The 20,621-nt window shown below is 39.0% G+C and overlaps 1 long non-coding RNA gene across 1 annotated transcript in view; it reads right to left on the bottom strand.

The window, feature by feature from the left end:
- Positions 1–20,621, bottom strand: part of LOC121659485 — a 124,316-nt gene that overhangs the window by 39,194 nt on the left and 64,501 nt on the right. The window lies entirely within an intron of this gene.

The raw sequence follows: 20,621 nt of genomic DNA, 5'->3' as shown, positions 1-20,621 counted from the left end.
TTATGCTAGAACCCCTGAGGACTAGATAGGATTTAAGAGACTTAGTGCTGCTTTCAAAAATTGGCTCATGAACACCTGCCCCTGCCACTGAGGCTTGCTTACAAATGTGTGTTTCTGCGAGGATGTGTACAAGAGGGGTTTTTAGGGAGCCGTAAGCTGGCTCTGTCAGAGCTTGTCCATTGGCTTGGGCCAATTCTGTGCTGTGAAGAGCCACCACAGGCCTGGGAGCACTGCCATGGTACAGCCCTGCCCTCAGCAGGGTTTGATAGTACAGGCACAGGGGGCACAGGCACAGTCACACTGCTCCTGGAGGTGTATGCCAGCCTGGGGACATCACACTGAATGGGTTAGAGTGGACTAGGTGACACTTCTGGGGTGGTCATGAAGGATCTGTACCAGAGCACATAGAAAGTCTTCCTTGGAACACTAGAGAAAAAATAATGTGTATGTGAGCAAGGCATAGTACAAGATACATCTGTATCCCATGTTGGTAGGTGCAAGTGCTAATGGATTTCATGTACAGTAGCTAATTTGAAGCATGATGTCCCAGCCTATCACCAGCTCATCTACCCGTCGATCTACCCTTTTCAAAAGACTTATATGTTCTCTGTTTTGTAAATTTTCTGTTCTTGTTCCGGCCCGTATTCCATCCATTCAATGTCTTTTGAGCAGTTCCCACAAATAAATGCTGGTGACTGCCGAAGTCTCTTAATATCTCTTGAATGGAGCTAGGTGTTGCTGCAGGATGTGCTGCAGAAACCTGCATTACAGTGAAAAGAATGCATGTGTACTTACTCTGCTTCCTTAGAGGGATGATCAACCTTGCCTGTGGCCATTTTCACTGGCTTCTTGCAGATCTACCAGCTCTGTCCACAAAGTATCTTCCACCCCAAGTGCATTCTGCCTCTTGCCACTTCAGTCTCATTGTGCTTCTCAGATTTTCTCTTAATGTCTTCAGCACATTCTTGTTACTGCATGTATCTGTAAGTTTGTGGTTTAGGCAATAAAGACCATCATAGAACTGTCTTATCTCCAGAGCTTTCATTACTCACTGGTTCTTTTGTGTAGCCTCCCAATTGCTATTGTTTCTTCCAAGTTAAAATCAGAGTCTCTAAAAAATCTTTTTTCCAAGATTTAGATCACAAGTTACAAACCAAGATCTGAAATTACAGATTTCTATAAGAGATTACAGATGTTTCAGAAATGCATTTTATTTTTTTTCACATGCAGCTGATACTATGCAAAAACACCATTTTGAAAGGGATGTTTTATTTTCATGAACTCATTATCATAAGCAGAAAATTTTCCTGGCCAAGCATCTTTTTCAGGAAAAAAACAAAAAAACCTTCAGGTTTTCGTTCCTTTACTTTCTCTCCCCATCCTCATTTCTTCCCAGTTTTTGCTCCTCCTGCTTCTACTCCTGCTTGTATTTTCTGATCTTTCTTAACAACACCTAGCTGATTGTATGCCTTGCTCTCAGGCAGGATTTAGGAGATGTTTAAACTAGAACCAATACTCAACTCAACTCTACTGTATCAAAAAGGAATTGAGCAGAAAAATAATAAAAACTCTTGTCCCACTTGTCAGTGCCAGAGCCAAAGTTCTTTCCCAACAGCTGCTGGTCTGAGTCACTCTTCTCATCTCACATGAGGCCTATGCTGGCAAATTTCTTTTCTGAATTTTCCTACATAAGTTTTCTGGAGATCTGCTGCTTTCCTAGCTGTGGCAGTGCTGAGCAGCCCCGAGCTAAGGACTGCTGTGATTTACAGACAGCACGTACCTTCATCCAAAGCATGCAGTCCAGTAGGCATTTTCAGAGCATGCCTAGTGGAACAGATCCTATACTAATACACAATTTTTCTTGGATTATGCTAAGAAATAAAAAATTAAGAGAAAAGAAAATCTAGTCTAACTTTCCTTGTATTTCCCAAATTAGGATTCCTTTTCAGTGTCACATAGTATCTGTCTCTTTTTGTAGAACAGTGGCAATTATATGGATTCTCCTTTGACTCATCGTGGCTAGACTATGGTGATTTGAAACAAAAGTGAAGTTTATTCAATTTTTTCACTCAGAGACCAGACTGAAGCTGTGTCTGAGAGAAAAATTTAAACTTTTTGTTTTGTTATTTGTGGTATTGTTTCTTTTGTTGTCTATGTTGTCCTTTACCTGTCACACCAGCTCACCACTTTAATGGTTTATTATTAAGGCTTTTTTTCCCCACAACAGCATAGGATTTCATCTCTGATTTCCTGTTTTACCAGAATGTTTCTGTGTAACAAATACATGCAAAAAGCGTATTTTATGTAGTCATCTTAATACATCCTTCATAATTTAAAAAGCTAAAAGTTTTGTTTTGATTTTAGTTTATATAGAGATGCCTCCTTTTTTTTTAGTGCTGTATATAAATCAGATGGGAAAAGTAGCAATTTGTTTATTCAAGTGTTAAAAGTGCCTGTAACCAAAAGGTTAAAATATTGCATAACTTTGTGACTTTCACAATAATTCAAAACACTTAGTAGGAAAAAAATACCTAAATACTTGCTGAAATATTTAATGTATTTTATATAATATATTCATGTTTGTATGCTCTGTTTATGTATATGTATACATATGTATATGCTGAAACATCCTGCTGTGGATGTGCCTATGCAAATGTGTGTATGTAAACTCTTATGCTGGGTAAATATATTTTGGGAAATTTTGAAATTGTTTGAAAACCATGAACTGCAGTTCATATACATAAATCCACCACACGAGATTCATATTTTATCTGATTTTAGCAGATCCTGAGCTGCACGTTTTTTCCCTTAGATGGAATTTTCTAGTATCTGCTTGTCTTCAAAATGCCGGCTCCTACTCATTACACACACTTGAACTTAGCCCAACTCTGGGAAGAAAAAAGATTGAAATAAAGGCATGTATTTTAAATTTTAAGTGCTTTTAAATTATTTTTAAATTTAAATACTTAATTTTAAATAATATTTTTGCAGTCATTTTTAGGGTACACACTCATGCCCACAAAATGCAAGGGGTTTTTTTCTTTCTTTTTTTTTTTAATAATAGTATAAATGTCCAGAAAAACATTTACAACCATAAATATATAGGAAAGAAATATGGTTTTTTTATTAAAAGCAGTTGGACCTTCCTCATAAGGAACAGTTTGGAAATATTGCTCAGCTGCATTTGAAATGTATTGATTAAATTATATATTGTCAACACATTCTGAGGAATATATGCAAGTTACCAAATGCTTGTTTAGTTACTAGAAAACCTCATTAGCAGAGGAATAAAATATCTCACAAGCGAATCTCATTATTTGTCTGTCTCCTTCTGCCATGCCAATAACATTTAGATTTCCAAATGACATATTCTGATGTGAGGCACGCAGCAGGTGTGTGTGTGATGGGACTACTTCTGTTGGATGTTGATTACTCTCTGTGACATGTGAAAAGCTTCCCATTCCCACAGCTTTATGCAATATATCAATGGTAATGGATTCATAATCATTATCAAGCTCGATAGAGGCTTGACTACTGTGACAGATGTCTTCTCAATTTTCCTGTTGCATATGTTCTTTTCCCTCTGGAACAACGCTTACATAAAATTTCAGTATTAATGTATCCCTTTTATGTTGTTTTGTATCAGTCATTGACTGCAGTGATCAATCTTTTAATTCAAATGAATAGATAATTACAACCAAGTGCCAAACACATCAGCAGAAATTCAGCAACTGTCGAGCAAACCATAGTGACCAGAATTATTTGTCTGTGCTAAAGATAGCACAGGGATGTTATTGCATGTTTATGCACCTGAACAGTGTTTCCATTGGCAACAATAATACTTACATGGTATGCTTTGTCTGAGCAAAAAACAGCAAGTTAATCTATTCTTTTTCCTGCTTATCATGAGATTAATGCAAATGAGTGTGCAGTAGTGCTGTCCTGCATTTACCATGATAAATATAAAACAACAACCATGGTATATATAAAACAACAGAAAACCTCCATGGTCATCTAAGTCTTTCAGGGAAAAAGAGAAGAAAGTAATTTCCGTGTTTTCTTTTGACAAAAAAGTTTTTCTTCCCTGAAGCATTTATTTTCATATATTCTCCATGTTGGTCGTTTGATAATGGCTTTCCAGAAGACTGCTGTGGTGAAAAAGCAGATGTATTCTACTTAAAGAAGGGTCTTTAAATTCCTGTGCCTGACATTTTCCCCCTTTCTTCACTTTGGACTCTGTCGTTCATGGTGCAGCCACATAGATTCGGGAGAGCTTCCTCAGGAGCTCAGATCACCCATCTCAGCTTACAGCACCCATTCACATGGACACCAACCTATGTGTGCTCTGCATATATCACATACACTTTCCCCAGATTATTCACCACTTGTTCAGCTGTAATCTAAGACTCTATTTACTGTAGCGAACAGTTCACCTCTGCTGAGAATCAGCTGTGCCCTGTGTGGAGTCTGGGCTTTTCTGCTATTCCTGCTCTTTTGGAGCATGCTACAGAAAATCTCTCCAGCTTGGGACAAAAGGGGGCTTTTTGTTAGCATCGGTGTATTTGAGACTAACAGAAAAGTAATGTCAGAGGGAGGCTAGTGGATTTAGCTTCTGCGATAAAGACTATTGTGTTTATTCAACAGCTTATGAATTACTTGCAAAGAGCTATCTTTTCTATGTGAACTCATGTGTTTCTGCCATTTTCATACAATAATGGAATCATGGGATAGTAGGATCCCAAGAGGGATCTACTGCACTCCTCTATTAGAAGACAGAATCAGCTATACATATTCTGACATACAGTGATCAAACTAGTTAAAATTTTCTACTGGTGGCATATCCAGAGCCTCCCTGGTCATCATTTCCCTTATTTCATAGACTTTCTATGTAAAGTTTTCTAACATCTAACTAGCATTTCTTACTGCAATTTGAACCCATCCTTTCTTATTTTTTTCCTATCCTGTACACAGACAAATTATTATTCTTGTCTTCTTGGTAAAAAATATTTGCAGTCTGGTCTTTTCCCCTACTCCCTGACTAGCTCCAGTCTTCTCTCCTCTAAACTGCAAAGAAGCAGTGATTATCTGGGAAGTAATAAAAGCAACGAATGTAATTAAATCTGATTTCTAAGGTTTTCTATAGAATACTTATTTCCTCTTATGCCCTTGAATATTTCCATACATAAATGATCCCTAGATCTGTGCATACACAGATAGGTTTGCACCTTCCTTACATTTTCTTCAAGACTGAGTTCCTGGCTTGCTCTGGAGCAAGCATTTAAAACAACTGACTTCACATATTTGTTTGACTGATTATTCCAGTATCTCGCCTGGGAAATAAAATCGAGCTGATTAGTCCTTAATTTCTTGCCTCCTTTTAGAAGTTATATGGTATATTTGTCCTTACTAATCTTTCAGCACCTCACCATTCACCAACGCTTTTCAAGGACAGTAGCTTTGTGATTTCTTCAGACAGTGCTTCAAATATCGTCTGTGAAATTGATCTGGTCCTACTAATTTGAAAACTCCTAAATTAGAAGTGGACTCTTAACCTCCTTTTACCTTATTCTTCCTTTCATTTCCCTGTATCTCTCTCCTTTAGGCATCACTTCACCAAATTTTTACAAGGAAAATATAGACAATAGTGTATAAAAGTCTCTGTTCCTTCTTTCTAGAACATATGGACAAACAGGACACATGCCAGGAGAATTCCCAAACCAGAAAGGGAGCAGTCTAGTGACTATAAAGAGCTCCAGGGCTAGGCAGTCCTGGTAAAGAGTCACATGTGGTTCACAGGCTGAGGATTACTTGGATTCTAAGTGCTTGGACTCAAGTTCAGGCAAGATTTAAGCAGATTTAATCCCTATCCTGGCTTTCTTCAGAAAGCCAAATTTCATTTACCAAAAAAAAAAAAAAATTTGAAAATTTTACCAGTGAGCTACACATAGGAGTCTCCTTTTTAGAAACTGTAGCAATTCCAGGGTCTGACTAGATAAAACTAAAGTGAAAAATTATGACAACTCTGCATGTTGAAGTAATTCAGGATTTTAACTGCTGATGAGTGTTCTAATAGCATTAATTAAAAAGTGCTGATATTTCCATATAACTTCAAAACTGAAGAGGCTTTAAACACTGAGGGAGGCTGAGTTTAGAAGTAATCATGGCCTCCAGGATTTTTAGGTAAGCAGGAGAGGTTTGCTATCAACAAATGCTAAATCTCACAGGCAATGCAGGGAATTAAACAATGTACAAAAGGAGAAGATAAAAAAATTACAATGAAGCAGTATCCTTTTTGTGAAATAAAATTTGTTTTCTATTTTGAAGCTTTCCTAAAGTTGTTCTTTTCACACAAGGTGGAGCTGTGACAAGAGAAGGCGCAACAATTTTTATTTTCCATTGATTTGAAGGAGATCAGACTGTTGAAATACTAGGGGCAAAGTAAATTTCCTCCTGGACCTGGACTCAGTTTCAAACAGGGAAAAGGAGATTTGGACATGGGTTTCAGCTCACAAAGACCCAACTAATGCTTAGAGAAGCTGTGGAACAACAGAAGAAGGAGCAGGGGCCAAGGTGCAACACCCATGTGTGGCAGAGGACTGCCAGAGGAGTGCCTGGCCCTGGCAGCTGGACCTTTTCCTGGTGCTCATGAAGTGGTCACAGCCTTCCTGGAGCCACATGAAACACATGACAGGTCTGCTGTCACTTCAACCTGCTCTCCCCTCTCCTTGAGTCACCTTCAGCAAAGTTTGAGAAGGAAACTAGGAAATACATGTGGGAACTTTTCAGATCTAACCTATGAAAATACTTGATTTACCAAATATAATAAAAATAGTATGTCTATAAACTCGAGGCAAGATCAAAATCTCGCTGTAGTAGCTACTGTTAAAAGCACAATCAAATTCAGCATAGAAGCAACCCTAAAAGCTGGTCTGATGTGGTAATATTCTGCATAGTGAGCTGGGATTTGTGAAATGCAGTTGGGCCAAAAGTAGCAGGTCAGAAAGCAGCAAAACAAGAGCCTCTCAAGTTGAATCTCCTGAACATGCATGACAGAGCTGAAGGGCAGCCCAGACTGGACTCCTGGACTACCAGAGATGGATCTGTCATTTAAGGGAGTGTCAAATTATTTTCAAAGTTAATTCAAATTTTTTTTGAGCTACACAGAGGCTGCAAGGAGACTTTCCTTCCCTGTAACAAGAACCCATCACAAAAGGGACTGTGCCTCAGTATACCCTCCCCATGCCTCCCCAAAATGGCAAAGTGGTTCTTTACAAGAGGAGAGTTGGTGATAGTCCCTCCAGCTGTGACAAACTGACCATTCAAGCACCGATGATGATGTTCTCCATCCCTGGGAACAGCTGATTTCTGGAGAGGAGGTTTGCATTTGCACCACGCATCTGAATCTGTGCATATGTATATAAACACAAGGTACAGGCTGTGACATTTTCATTTATTTAATGAAATGGCAAGCCATATACTTAGTTTAAAAAATACTAAAAAAAAAAAATTAAAAAAAATTTCATTAATTTCAATTAATTATTCCTCTCATCCATAAAAGGATTGTGTCCTTTAATAATACAATCAGACTTTAGTTCCTGCTTGACTGTAAGAGGGTGTGTGCTATTTATTTTAGATTTTATTTTATCTCTTCATGTTTCACAATCAGTAATTCATACTTCATTAAGCAACCACTGGCATATTCAAAAGAAGTCTGGTGAGATAGACCAGACTTTAAAGTTTGAATTAAGAAACTATTTTTTTTGTTATTTAATCTAAAATAATACTGAAAAAAATTATTGAGCATAATTGCCAAGTCACCACAGGCCTTCCAGTTTTTCTTGCTGTGAATCACAAAAGATGATCAGTGAACTTTTCTACAATACATCTAAATTAAACTGCAATAAAATACTCATTTAGAATAAGGGAAAATCTAGAATGATCTAATGGTTAAGATACAGCCACACATGTTGGAAATATGCTAGTGCAGACTTCCCTGAAGTCCCATCTCTGTTAATTGAGAATGTACCTCTGGGTACAAAGAAAGAAAGAAAGAAAGAGAAACAAAGAAAGAAAGAAAGAAAGAAAGAGAAAGAGAGAGAGAAAGAAAGGAAGGAAGGTAGGTTTTTGGGGTTATCATGCTCTGTTTTACAGTGCTCAAAAATTGAGGTTCTGGCTTTAGACTGAAATTCAGGATACTGCATCTAGTGCCTAGGGGTGTAGCTCCATCCTGCACTATCCCTGCTGGCAAAGCTGGTTTGAGAGGTTCCCACCCTGAGGGTTAGGTTCCCACCACCACCCACCTGAGTTTTTCTCCCTCTCAGTCTTGTTGATGAAGTTATTTGTGAAGCCATGCCACAAAACAGTACAAGGGATCAAGCAGCTACACAGCCCTGCAGAGACCTGTACATGCCCAGCTGCAGGGATGACTGAATTAAGGAAGGTAAGGGATTAAGAAAAAATGGCTTAGGGAAGGTGAGACCTTCTTTAACCAGGACTGACCCTAGTGAGAATGGCAGGGGACACAGCACAAGTGACAATCACATGTTGAAGTGGGGGGAGCAGGAGGAAATTAATGTATGATTTCAGGGTAAGGAATGCAAAATTTTATTTTGCTTTTTTCTCAGAGCCTTATTTTGGAGAGCTCAGTTCCCTGATGAGGTTCTCAGCACAGAAAGAGTAGTAATGGCTTGGGTGAGCAAACAGTACACCCTGATGTGCAGGGAGGAATCCCATAAGCAATTACGCTGATCGCAGTGTGCAGACCACAGGGTAGGTTCCCTGTGGGAAGCAGTCGGTGAGGCCGATTGCCTGAGGCAAACCAGAAGGAACAGGAACATCACTCCAAAGCCCAGCTCCAGGACACAGGGCAGAGAGATCCCAGGGCTGATCCTCCACCAGGGTTTTCTGCTCTCTGTAGGTCACCACGGGCAGCGGTGTAATGGATTGTCTCCTGCATTCACTCATTCAAATCCCACCTGCGTCATATTTTAGTGCGGGGGAGAGGGCTGGGTCTAGCTACTACCAATCTTTTGAGAGATTGCCTCACTGACACAAGCTGTAAAAGTGATTTTCTAACACAATAGGTGGGTGTTCGTATTCTTACGGAGCTTAATCACAGTTTACATGACAGTTTATTGCACTTGGAACTATTATATCAGATCCATAATTTAAAACTGCCATATGCTTAGGATTATTATATTAACATTTCATTAAGGCAAGGGATAAGGTGTGAGAGGGTTTTTTTCTTATTTATTTGTCATTTAAAGATTTAATTAGGTAAAAATATCTGAAGCACTAATAAGAAAAACCAAACACAAAACCACCCCCAACCAACCGTAGCAACATCCATTGCGAACTACCCTTAAATTTTACACCTTTATTCCTCAAACATCTCACCATGGCAAAAGTAAGAGGAACCAAGCTCTTTGCCCTCATCCATCCACACATCCACCCCTTAGAAGAAAACAAATCTACCAAAAATTCAACATCATATTCACCATGGTTTCACTGAAAGCTTTCAGTAGAGAGGCGATACATTCTAACCTACAGAATGTGTACATGATGGCACATTGATCGCTTTGTCAGGATCTGCCTCACGTAACAGAATCTCACAGGTAGCTGGAAATATCAGCCTTGCACTGATTTTCAGAATACACTAATGATCTTGGCAAGCTCTGAAACAAGATGATCCTTATGTCCCACAACTCAAAAAGACAGTTCTGCTCAGCAAACCACATAAATACACACTCACCTTTATACATATTTAATGTATGCATATATAAAATATGCACATTTAATATATGTATATATATTATAAACATACATAACACACAGACAGATATATAGATATGCAGATATATAGACATATAAAAGAGTTTTTAACTTTTCAGATCAAGGCATTTGTATTATAGTTTCACTGTATCAAGACCTGAGAGATGATGGAGATTAAGCTGAACTAGAAAGACTTGAATGTTGAATTTCCCCGGGTCAAATCTCGCAACCAAAATTCTTTAAATAATTTTGGCATCAATTTATATACATTGTCTCCCTAATGCACCAAATTTCAGTATGACTGCTCACAGATTGGAGTTCTTGGGCTTCTTTCAAAGACTCTCTGACTTGCATTGCAGTTTAATGTTTTCTTGTATTAATACACTCAACAACATCTTTAAGCTATTTAAATCCAGATTAGTTTTTTCCTGATCCTTAATTATATCCTTTCAAAACAAATTTCCATCTGTTCTTTAAAGTTTCCATCATCTTATCTTGGGAAAGTAAGTCTATTTCCTCGATAACTAAGTAAAATAAAATACAACTCCACTACATAAAATCTACCCTTTCCCCAGGTTTAGAGGAGCCTCATTTCTTCTATTCTTGACAAATAGAAAGGCAAGGCATTTGTGATATTTATGAGACTCCTGTTTTCACAAAAGATGAACAAGATCTTTTCTCACACTCCTAGATTTAGACACATAGCCCTTTTTTTGACTGGACCTGAATCCAAAATGAAACACTGTCTAAATATGGTCAGCAGAATCTGACAACATTTTTCTTAGCTATTATCATGCATGTTTCTATTTTGCCTTTTGAATATATCTCTAAAAAAATATGTTTAACTTGTAAGAAAATAGAAATCTGGAAGGTAATAATTTTTTCACACTATGGACACCAAACTACTTCTTTTATGACTCCTAAAACCCCCCTACAAAGTGGTATAGTTCTGACAAACTACTTATTTATTTATGTAAGTTAAAGCAATGAGACTTAGGTCTTTCAGTGACAAGAGTGAGATAATATTGCCTTCTACCTTCCATGAAAAATACCTTGAAAGATACACTCGTTCTTCATCATTTTCCATTTAATTTTTTTTAAATGACAGTAAGGGTTTGGGTTGAAAGGGGCCTTTAGAGGTCATGTAGTTCCACCTTCTCCTGCAATAAGCAGGGACATCTTCAACTAGGTCGGGTTGCTCAGAGTCCCATCCAAACTAACAGTGAATGTTTCCAGGGACATCTACCACTTCTCTCTCCAGTGTCTCACCTCCCTCACTGTAAAAAATTTCATTCCTTCTATCTGCTCTGAATTTTTCCTCTTTCAGTTTAAAGCCATTCCCCCTTATCCTGTCACTACATGTCCTTGTAAAATGTCTCTCTCCGGTTCTCTTATAGGTCCCCAGAATGTACTAGAAGGTGCTATGCTGTCTCCCAGGGACCTTCTGTTTTCCAGGCTGAACAGCCCCAACTCTCTCAGCCTGTCTGCATAGAAGATTTGTTCCATCCTCTGATCATCTTTGTGGCCCTCCTCTGGACATGCTCCAATAGGTCTTGCTTGCACTCAGGACCCCAGAGCCGGATGCAGCACTCCAGGGGGGGTTGCAGCAGAGTGGAGTAGAGAGGCAGAATCACCTCCCTCAACCTGCTGCCCACTCTGTTTTTATTACAAAGTAATTTCCTATGTGATATGGTCCTAAAAAAACCTGTAGGAGCTGAAGAGGGAGTAACCAATGCGGAAATGCTTAAGGGTAAAGAGCAAATCTGCATGTAGAAATGCTTAGGGGCAAACGTACATGCTGCATCATAATTCAGTTCAGTCTCACATTAGATTATAGGAGCTTTAAGTGAACATTATACTGATTTAATGTGTTGGCTTTCAGTTTTGGAATGACCACAGTGGGGAAAATATGCCGGATCACTGCACCTGCTGTCTGCTACAGGCAGACAGTGTGGACTAACAGAGGGCATAGCGCTGTGGTACTGAGCAACATCAGTTTCCTCCTTTATTTCAGTGAGGTCTTAATTCAGCTGCCCAGTGATAATAATCAAGGATTAACATTTCCAGCTGTTTTAACCTAGAGGGCATGGCATCGGCCTGCAGAGTAGGTGAAGTCTTATTTTGCTGCCAAGTAGGGAATGTTTTGGAAAGGTGCCCATCTATTGTTCTCCTTACAGGAGACAAGCATGGAAAGTGTAGAGCCCAGGGACAGACAGATTCAGAGTCTGCAGTGTACTGTCACTGATGTCTTATTTATTATGTCTGTAAGAATTCATATTTCCATGGTAAAGAGTGAAAAATAGTAGTTCTCATATTTCCCAAACTTTTCATACAAAATTTGAAAGGCAAAGAAATTCCAGAAAAAGAACTATTGAATCTCAAAGATACTGAAAATTATGATAATTGGTATTTTCAAACTATCTACCGTGCTTGTCAGGCACATTATTCTATCCAAAGTACATATTACAGCATTTAAATAAGAGCTTTTCCAATTCCAAAAATACATGTAGACTATGTTAAATATTAGGCAGAAATCCAGACAAATCTCATGTGGATATACTATGACCAATCATGAAATTGCATTTCCTGCCAGAGCAGTCAATCCATGCTGCAAGTCATTTATTTACCGGTGAATAGATTTTTTTTTTCTTCCATTCTGAGATATAGGAAATTACTGTAAAAAAAAAATCTCCATACCTCTGTTTGGCCAGTGTTCAAATCAAAGTTAGATCTGAAAGCACAGCAGATGCAATTCCACTAAAGCTCACCCTGTTACAAGGCTCTAAATCAGCAGGTATAGTGGCTGGCTCACAAATTAGGGAGATACAGGTCAATAAATTTACAGCTCAGAGTGAAATAGAAAGTATTTTGCAATGGTCTTTGAAAAATTACAGAATGTGATGCATAATTAAAAGCAGAAAATACACATGGATAGATCTTCACCAGACGTAAACAAGCATTTTCCAGAGGAGCTGTACTGCATTCCCAAGTTTTCTGGCTTTCATTTTATTTTTAAGTAGAGCTGTCAAGTGAATCCTTCCTCAAACATTCTCAAGTACTCAAAAATCTATCTCATTTTGTGATGGCCATCTTCATGAAAATTGCTTTTACTTCAAAATTTACAACAGCTTGGTGATGAGTACGGCACAGACTACGGCTGTAGTGCCATACAGTGCCAGTATGCCATTATTGTTTAATCGAGAAGGTTGTAGGGATACTTAATGTAAATCATCTGTGAATGCGAGGAATAGTGAGGTGATAAAGGTTGCTGATGGCAAAGTTATTCAGAATAATCAGATCTACAGCGAGCTGTGAAGAGCAGCAGAAAGCTTTCACGTTACTGGAGAGACAGGGTGATAAAATTGCAAATGAAATTCAATGTTGATAAAAGCCAAGTGCTGAGGAAAAAATAACCCTAACTCTACATTTTCTAGTGGTACTCTACCTCTTCTTCACTGATACCAGCTGTCATTTTTTTAAGAGATTATCTAATTGATACATATTAAACTAAATTTTGAGCAATTGGTCTGTGCTTGTCTTTAGCTTTTAAAGCTGAGGTTTTTCTTTCAGATCTAAATATCCAAGGAGCCCAAGAGCTTGGGGATTTTTTCAAACTACACCAGTTGTCTAATGAAAGATATTAGTTCTGCTTACAGATCTCATCCCACTTAACTGCATATGCATAATGAACTCTTCTCATTGTATCCCTTGAAGAGATCCTTGTTCTGTCTAGACCCAATCAAGAGACACTAATGAAATTCGTATATTAATGGTATGTATATGTTTGCATAAAATATGGCTGTAAATCTGCATGGTTTTGCAAAATATCAGGTCTGATGTACTGGAAATATTCACACACAGATTTATGAAGTGGATTCCCAGCTGAAAAGAACATTTTACTCTCCATGAGTTAAGAATGTAGGTGTTCTGCTGAGAGGAGGAGATATTCTAGAGAGTAGGGCAGGTTAATAGTGCAGCAAAAGACAGAACAAACTGTCTCTTGAATAAGCCACAGCTAGTGGGTGCTTCTGCAAGACACAAATTCAAAATATATTGTTTCAGAACATCCCAAGAATAAGACTACACAGTCCATGCCAGATGCACAAGCCACTTGAAGGGCTGGTAATAAAGGAAGTATCTATGAAAAAAAGTATCTACCGTGTGCCAAAAATGCACTCCAGCCTCCAGTGATAATCATGGGAAGTACAATCAAACCGAAATAGTCCAAGAAAAGCTTATGGCAGCTCTAAATTTTATTTTATTACATTCATGACAGTGATGTTTATGTCACTGTGAATAGTTCTCTGAAAGTGCCAGTTCAGTGCTCAGCAGCAGTCAGAAAGGCAAATAAAATATGATGAACTATTGAAAAAGGAGCAGAGGACAGGACAGAAGGCATTGTCAAGCCACTGTATAAATATCTGATGTGCCCATAGCTTGGAAACCACCCACAGTTCTGCTTATGCCATCTTTGATGGCACTGTTTAAGTGCATGGAGGGTTGTCCAGCACGATGAGGTCTGTGGAGCAGCTGCCGTTTGAGGAGCAATGAGAACGTACTGCAGAAATGTGTGAGGGAGATAAGGGTGCGCTGTAGGCAAACCCATGGAGGACAGATTAAACACGGAAGTCTGGGTGCAGCCTCCAATGTGAGAAATCCCTAAACCACTAATTGCTGGATGCAAGCACCTTGGTTCACTTCTCTCCCAAACAGATGCTGCAGATGAGCTCTGGAAATGAGCTCCAAGGCCCAGACTGTACTCTGACATGCAGCTGCACATCATGCTCAACATGCTGCTGTTGAGTTTTTCCCATGCAACTACATTCAGACACAGAGGAGAGCAGCAGGTTTGCTCTCATTTACTGGGGGAAAATTTGAACTTAGAGTGCTAGAGAGTATTGCTGGATCTATTCCCAGGGTGGTCCAAGAAAGACAGGTCTAAGCCAGAGTTGGTCCAAGATCATGTGCCTTTAGTGCAGCACTCTGGTTAGGCAAGGCATCACTGTGGGTGGGTTGAGGACAAGTTTTGTCCTCTTGGCCTTTCCAACTAGAAAAGACTTTCTTGTGTCCCTTGGACAAAGATTTGGTGCCTCAGTGGGAGATCTTACCACATTACTGAAGATTAATTACAGTAGCAGGACTACAGGGATGAAAACAAGATGAGCCCTAGAAACAGACCTATCCATCTGCAATAACCACTGCCCTAGGAGTGGCCCAAGAATGAAGGGTACTTCTATCATTCCTGGGAAACCAGCAAGCCTTGTTAGCTAACCAGAAGAAGTACCACTTAGCAGTCTATTTGAAGTATTGTGTGTTCCTGAGAATAAACTACGTTTCTTCTTCACGTTACCTCCCACAAAGTGATAGTATTCTCTACAATCACTATGAAAGTATGCTCTCTGTTCTTCCCAAAAGACTGTGGTGGTGGGGAGAATGATTTATATGCACACTTCCTCCTTCTGGGAGGTCTAAACCAGTCCTATTACACATCATTACAGATAGCTCCTGATACAGAGGAATAATAGATTTTCACCTGACCAAAAAAAAAAGAAGTTAAATATACATTGTCTCAAAATATTGGCACTGAATTTTATGATTGGGTAATAGAGATGAGCCACATGTAAGAGTAATAATGTTCACAAAGGTCCAAGCTCTCTGATTTACACAGTCCTGCTGGAGGTGCTTGAAATGAAACAGTAAAAAAAAAAAAAAAGGCCCCACAGCAGTAATTAAAGCCTTTAAGCCTCTAAATGTTGGGGGTTTATTTGTCGAACACCATAAAGAGTTCATTCATAAAATTTCTGACACTGAGAAAACAGTCAAACTGTAGTCTAAAACAGTCAAACTATAGTCTGTGAAAATACTTTACATTTTACACATTTCTTGTTACATTTTTCCTAGGATATTTGTGTTTTTCTCTTTGCTCCCTTGAGGGGGGAAAAGAAGGTGAGCCATTCAAGTTTTATGATATAGGTATGCTAGAAGCATAGATAAAGGACTAATTTGCTCCCACTCACATTGCTGCTGCAATCTGGCCTAAATAAGGTTCAGACTGTGAATCCAAGCAAAGACTTAGTTTTGCTTTGTCTGCACCAGAATACTGAGAGTATAATGTATTTTTACTTTTCTAAATTTGAGGTTCTTTTTTCTTTCTCTTCTAAGATAGTATTACAATGAACTAAAGCCCAGCTCATTAAATTAGAAAATAGAACAGTTTGAACAGTTTAAACACTATAAAATGCTTAGTCTATGCTAAGGTATTTAGAAACGTCACATTTGGCTGTGCTTAGTCTCTCACAAACACTTGCACATATCTTCAAGGACTCAAGAGGAAAATAGAATATTTTTAATTGTATTACCAGACAGCAGGACCGGTCTCATGCATTTCAGCCAGAGGTAAGCTCCATGGCAGGGCTGTGACTGAATGGGAGAGCTGCTCTTTGCTATGTCTACACAGACTTGCCTTGAAGCAAGACTGAAGCCTGCCTTGGCATGCAACCAGCCTCGTCAGGCTCGCATCCACTTTTGCTCTTTTCCTGTTAGGCTGGTCAACTGGTGGGCAATTCCTGCCATTGGCAGGGGCAGCTCTGGGAGAGGGGGATGTGAGTCACCAGACCAGGCTGGCACTTGTCCTGCTGGTCCGCGACCAACAGCGTAACTCCAGAGGTGAGCAAGTGGCCTCTGTGCCAGCTTGCCCTGGACCCTCTGCCAGAGATCAAGGGGAGTGGACACGTTGCAGCTCTGGACTGGGAGCTGTGCACTGCCCATGTGGAGAAAATTGTGTGTGTTCACACGAGCTGCTCCAGCCCAGTCCTCTGCAAATGCAACAGCTCCAGAGCGCATGTTTTACCAACTTTTTCATTTTGACACAGGCCTTGTGAAAACCTCTTGCAGAGCTTCGTGTGAACTAAGCCATCCTGTCTTCTGCCCGTGATTCTTCCAAATCAGATTCCCTTCAGATTTTGAAATACCTTGAGATTACATCCTGGTCTGAGCCTTCTACAGTGAAACTACAGCAGAAAACCTTTGATGGGAACCACAGGGTCACTTCTCTCAGGACTGCACTTACAGTGCCTGGTCAGAGGTATACAGCTAAGATCTAGTCACATAAAGTTCTTGCTCAAATTTAGAAAATTTAGATGAACCGTAATTCTTAAACCACTGACTTCCAGCTATTAAGCTTTTGATCTTAAATTAACTCTTTCTGGTTAACTGTGATCCATTATTATAGTTGTGTCAAGTATAAATTCCAAAAAAAGTATACTGGAATATCTTGATGGACAGTTAAGAATCTTTTTGCTACTTAGAAGACAATTTTTATTATTTTCCCCTTCATATTTAATAACTGAGCAAATCCCCTTTAAAACAATTTCTTAGGAGAAATTACCACAGCCAATAAATTTACCTGGTTATTTGACAGGGTTTTATGTATTATTTTTTTAATAAAGGACAGGTAGTTTTTCTATTTCATCTCTTTTTTTGTTGTTATGGTGGAATTAGTTGGCATGATGGTGATTTGACTACAGGTATAATCTCACAATAAGACTTACAACACTACTTTTTTGTTCTGTAAAAGTATAAATTTCAATTTTGAGCAGCATGGCAGTCTTCTTTTGCATCAACACCTTCATGGTTGTAGCCAGAAGAACACAATAACCTTCTTCTCCAGATTAAAAAAGAATTGCTGACTTTTATAATTGTGTATTGCAACTGCCCCTCCCCAAATATGCTACAAGACACATTGTGAGTTTTGAAAGCTTCTATTCAAATGTCTATAAAGGAGGAATATTTAGAAAGGAAAACTCTCCAAAACAAATTGCCTTGGGGGAGGCTAAATCAAATACCCGTGGAGGTTCATGGAAACAAGTATTGTGAAGTTCAACAGGCTCTGAGTCATGGGGCACAGGCCACGGGTACATGAATGAATAAATGAGGAGGTGATGAAATCCATCAAATTCATCTTTCTAGAGAAGGCTGAGATTTGCTTTCAGATGTGTCAACCAGCTGGAATACCAGGGAAGAGCCCTCAGGTTCTGCTCACACCCTGTGTTTTAGGAGACACCACCCTCAGTTGTTATTAAATGTACAGTCCCATGGAGAAAGGTTTTAACTGCAAGAAGACGATTAAGAGTCAGATTCTGACATTTAGCTTCGGGCTTAAAATTGACTATGGCCTTCTCTGAACTGCTCCAGACAGACCATGCCTGAGGTGGGGAAGTCCTTTCCCCACAGTTTCAAACCCTGTAGTGCCAGTAAACTCATAACTTCCTGCCATCTTCCTTTCTCCTTTCCAGAATTCCAAATAAAGCAGAATTAAATTATTTTTTGCTTTTTCTTGCATTTTATTTGGTCATTAATATCTAAAGCAAGGATGTCAGAAATAAGCACATTATTGATCAATTCTTCCTGACACAGAGGTCTTTCCCCAGGTGTGTGCTGTGATGCTTCTACTGCTGTGTTAAAAGGGACAGTAAACAGGAGGAAGGGGTTTGTCTTTGCCATTATCAACTTCCTTCATCTTGAGCTGAAACCACAGGAGCCGACAGGAGAAATTTTTAAAGCTGTCATTAGGAGAATGATGATAGTTATTAAATCTGATGATTGTCCAGTCACACAAACCACTCCTGGAGACTGTACCTGCAAGTGACTGAGCCTTGGAGAAAAAGCGGAGGGGGGAGATGAGCAATTTGGGGACAGAATCATCTTTTAATTAGACTAATTAGAAAACTTTTTAAAAGGAGAGAGAATTTGTCAGACTGCTCTTTTTAGAGAGCAGGTGGGACGATACGGAAGAAAATTACCAGATTGGATCAAGATGTTAAAAAAGCCCAGACTTTCAGAAAATAACGTATGTTCTAGAGAGAGAATGTTTATTTCCTTACAGACTTAATCACAAGTAATAAAAAACTGTTGGAAAACTACGGGTAGAGAAAAGACTAAGGCTTTAGCATTTTTCTTCAAAGTTATGTACGGGATCCTTGATAAAGTCTGCAGTCTGCTGTAAGGTTGTATCCCTGGAACTGGAATATTCATCATAAAAGAGCTGTAGTAAAGAGTGCTCTGAAGTTGAGAATTTTGTGAGAAGTGTTAGATCTATTTCTGGGAGCCACAAGCAGTTTATTAAAAGGCCTAAAAAACCCCTGGAAACAAACAAAAGCAACTAAGGAAGCTCGAAACAAAAGAAAAGCCAGAGAAATGGTGAGAGCAGCAGCCTACTCAAGCTGAGTAATGGTTTGAAGGTGCCTGGGTCCCATATGGTGGGGGCCTCAAATCAGTATTGTCCAGCTGGAGATTTCTATCTTTTGGTTCCAAATGAAGTATTTGTTATTGTGTTCTTGTGCCTGACTTGCTGTTGATGTAGATAAATAGATATTGCTTGATGTCCTCAGCTAGCCTAGCAAAGCAAATGAATATTCCCATTCAGAGCAATAAAACTATTTGCTTTATTTGACAGGGTTTGGGAACCCAATCCAGCAGCACTTGGTGAGGACCATGAAGCTCTTTCCCCTGTCATGAATGGACAGTGGTTTGGGTCTGCTAAAGGTAAGTATTTATGCTTACCTGGCTGTTATGGGAAACAAGCACCAGCCTTTTATGAGAAGTACAATTATACCATACAAAGAAACCATGCCCCTCAGGCTTTCAGCATTCTTCTCAATGAATGAAGCCTTACAATTACCACCTCTACCTGTGAGAGCTTGCTAATATTGCATGGGTAAGGCTCAACTTAATCTCTCTTTCAAAAAAGCAAAAACAACAAACAAACCCCTGTTAGCAACCTGTGGCTTAGAAATGATGCTGTATTTCTGATGCTATTATCTTACGCAAATATTTATCTCTCCTTTGACATATATTTTTTCTTGGTTTGCTCAGCTGGTAACATAAACGTGGCTGAGCTAACACAAATAGCTCAGCTATCCTGTAGGCCTCTCATCACAGCTTCTTAGGTAAAAGGATCAGAAGGGGATGAAAAACAAAGGATTTGCTCCTTAAGAGGAGGATTGCTTCACCTGAAAAGACTGAATAGAGGGCTGAAAAACTTTCCTAGTGCTCAACCATGACACCCTTCTGCTTTAGGCTCACAATATTTTCCCTCACTGTCAGAAAGAGTAGCAATTATAAACTCCTTTCAGAAGAGCTGCTCTTGTGCATAAAGTATCATTTGCTCAAACAGGTAAGGTATAGAGTAAGGTTCATTACTGTATCTTTATTAGGAGCATGTGGATGTTACAATTCTGGTATTCCCTTTATGGGTTCAAGAGTATCGTACAGCTGTGACCTTTGCTTGTTCTGGCCCTGGCTTGTCCCGCATTCATCCAAGAAAGTGGATTAACACAACTGTGCAGCATTTGCCGTTTAGTTCCTACAGGACTAGTTCAGTAAAAAACATGAATTTATCAGAGGAGAGAATCAACAACTGTTCTTTTATATTTTTATCTAGCAACTATAAAAATTGCTTTTGGCATCTCTGGGTTGTAATGAGAAAACACTGAGAAGACTCTAATGACCCTGCATGTAAAGTATCATTTGAATAGCACAGAGGATGAGATCTAGATCCAAATAATCACAAAAGCAGACTGAAGAATACCTGCTGATAGGGGATGACTTTCCGTACTCTAGGGTAGGAATTTTTTGAAAAATAATGTGCAGCGATGATTGCTACAGGCAAAATTTTTAGTAATACATTAAACCTAGCTGTCACTTTTTCACCAAACAATGCTTGACTTTTTAACCTTTAAATTTTCAGAATTTCTTTCTCTTTCTCCACTGCTGATCTGGAAAGGCCATTCATTCTGGAAAAAGGAATTTCAAAAATATTAGAAATTGTCAAGATCTTTTTCAGAAAAATA

This window comes from Corvus kubaryi, unplaced genomic scaffold, assembly GCF_017639235.1.
Source record: "Corvus kubaryi isolate FWS band 111438036 unplaced genomic scaffold, C.kubaryi_AGA036_p1.0 137, whole genome shotgun sequence".
In the NCBI taxonomy this organism is placed as follows: Eukaryota; Metazoa; Chordata; class Aves; order Passeriformes; family Corvidae; genus Corvus; species Corvus kubaryi.
Note: the sequence above shows the minus strand (reverse complement) of the source record. Positions and strands in the feature narration are given on the sequence as shown.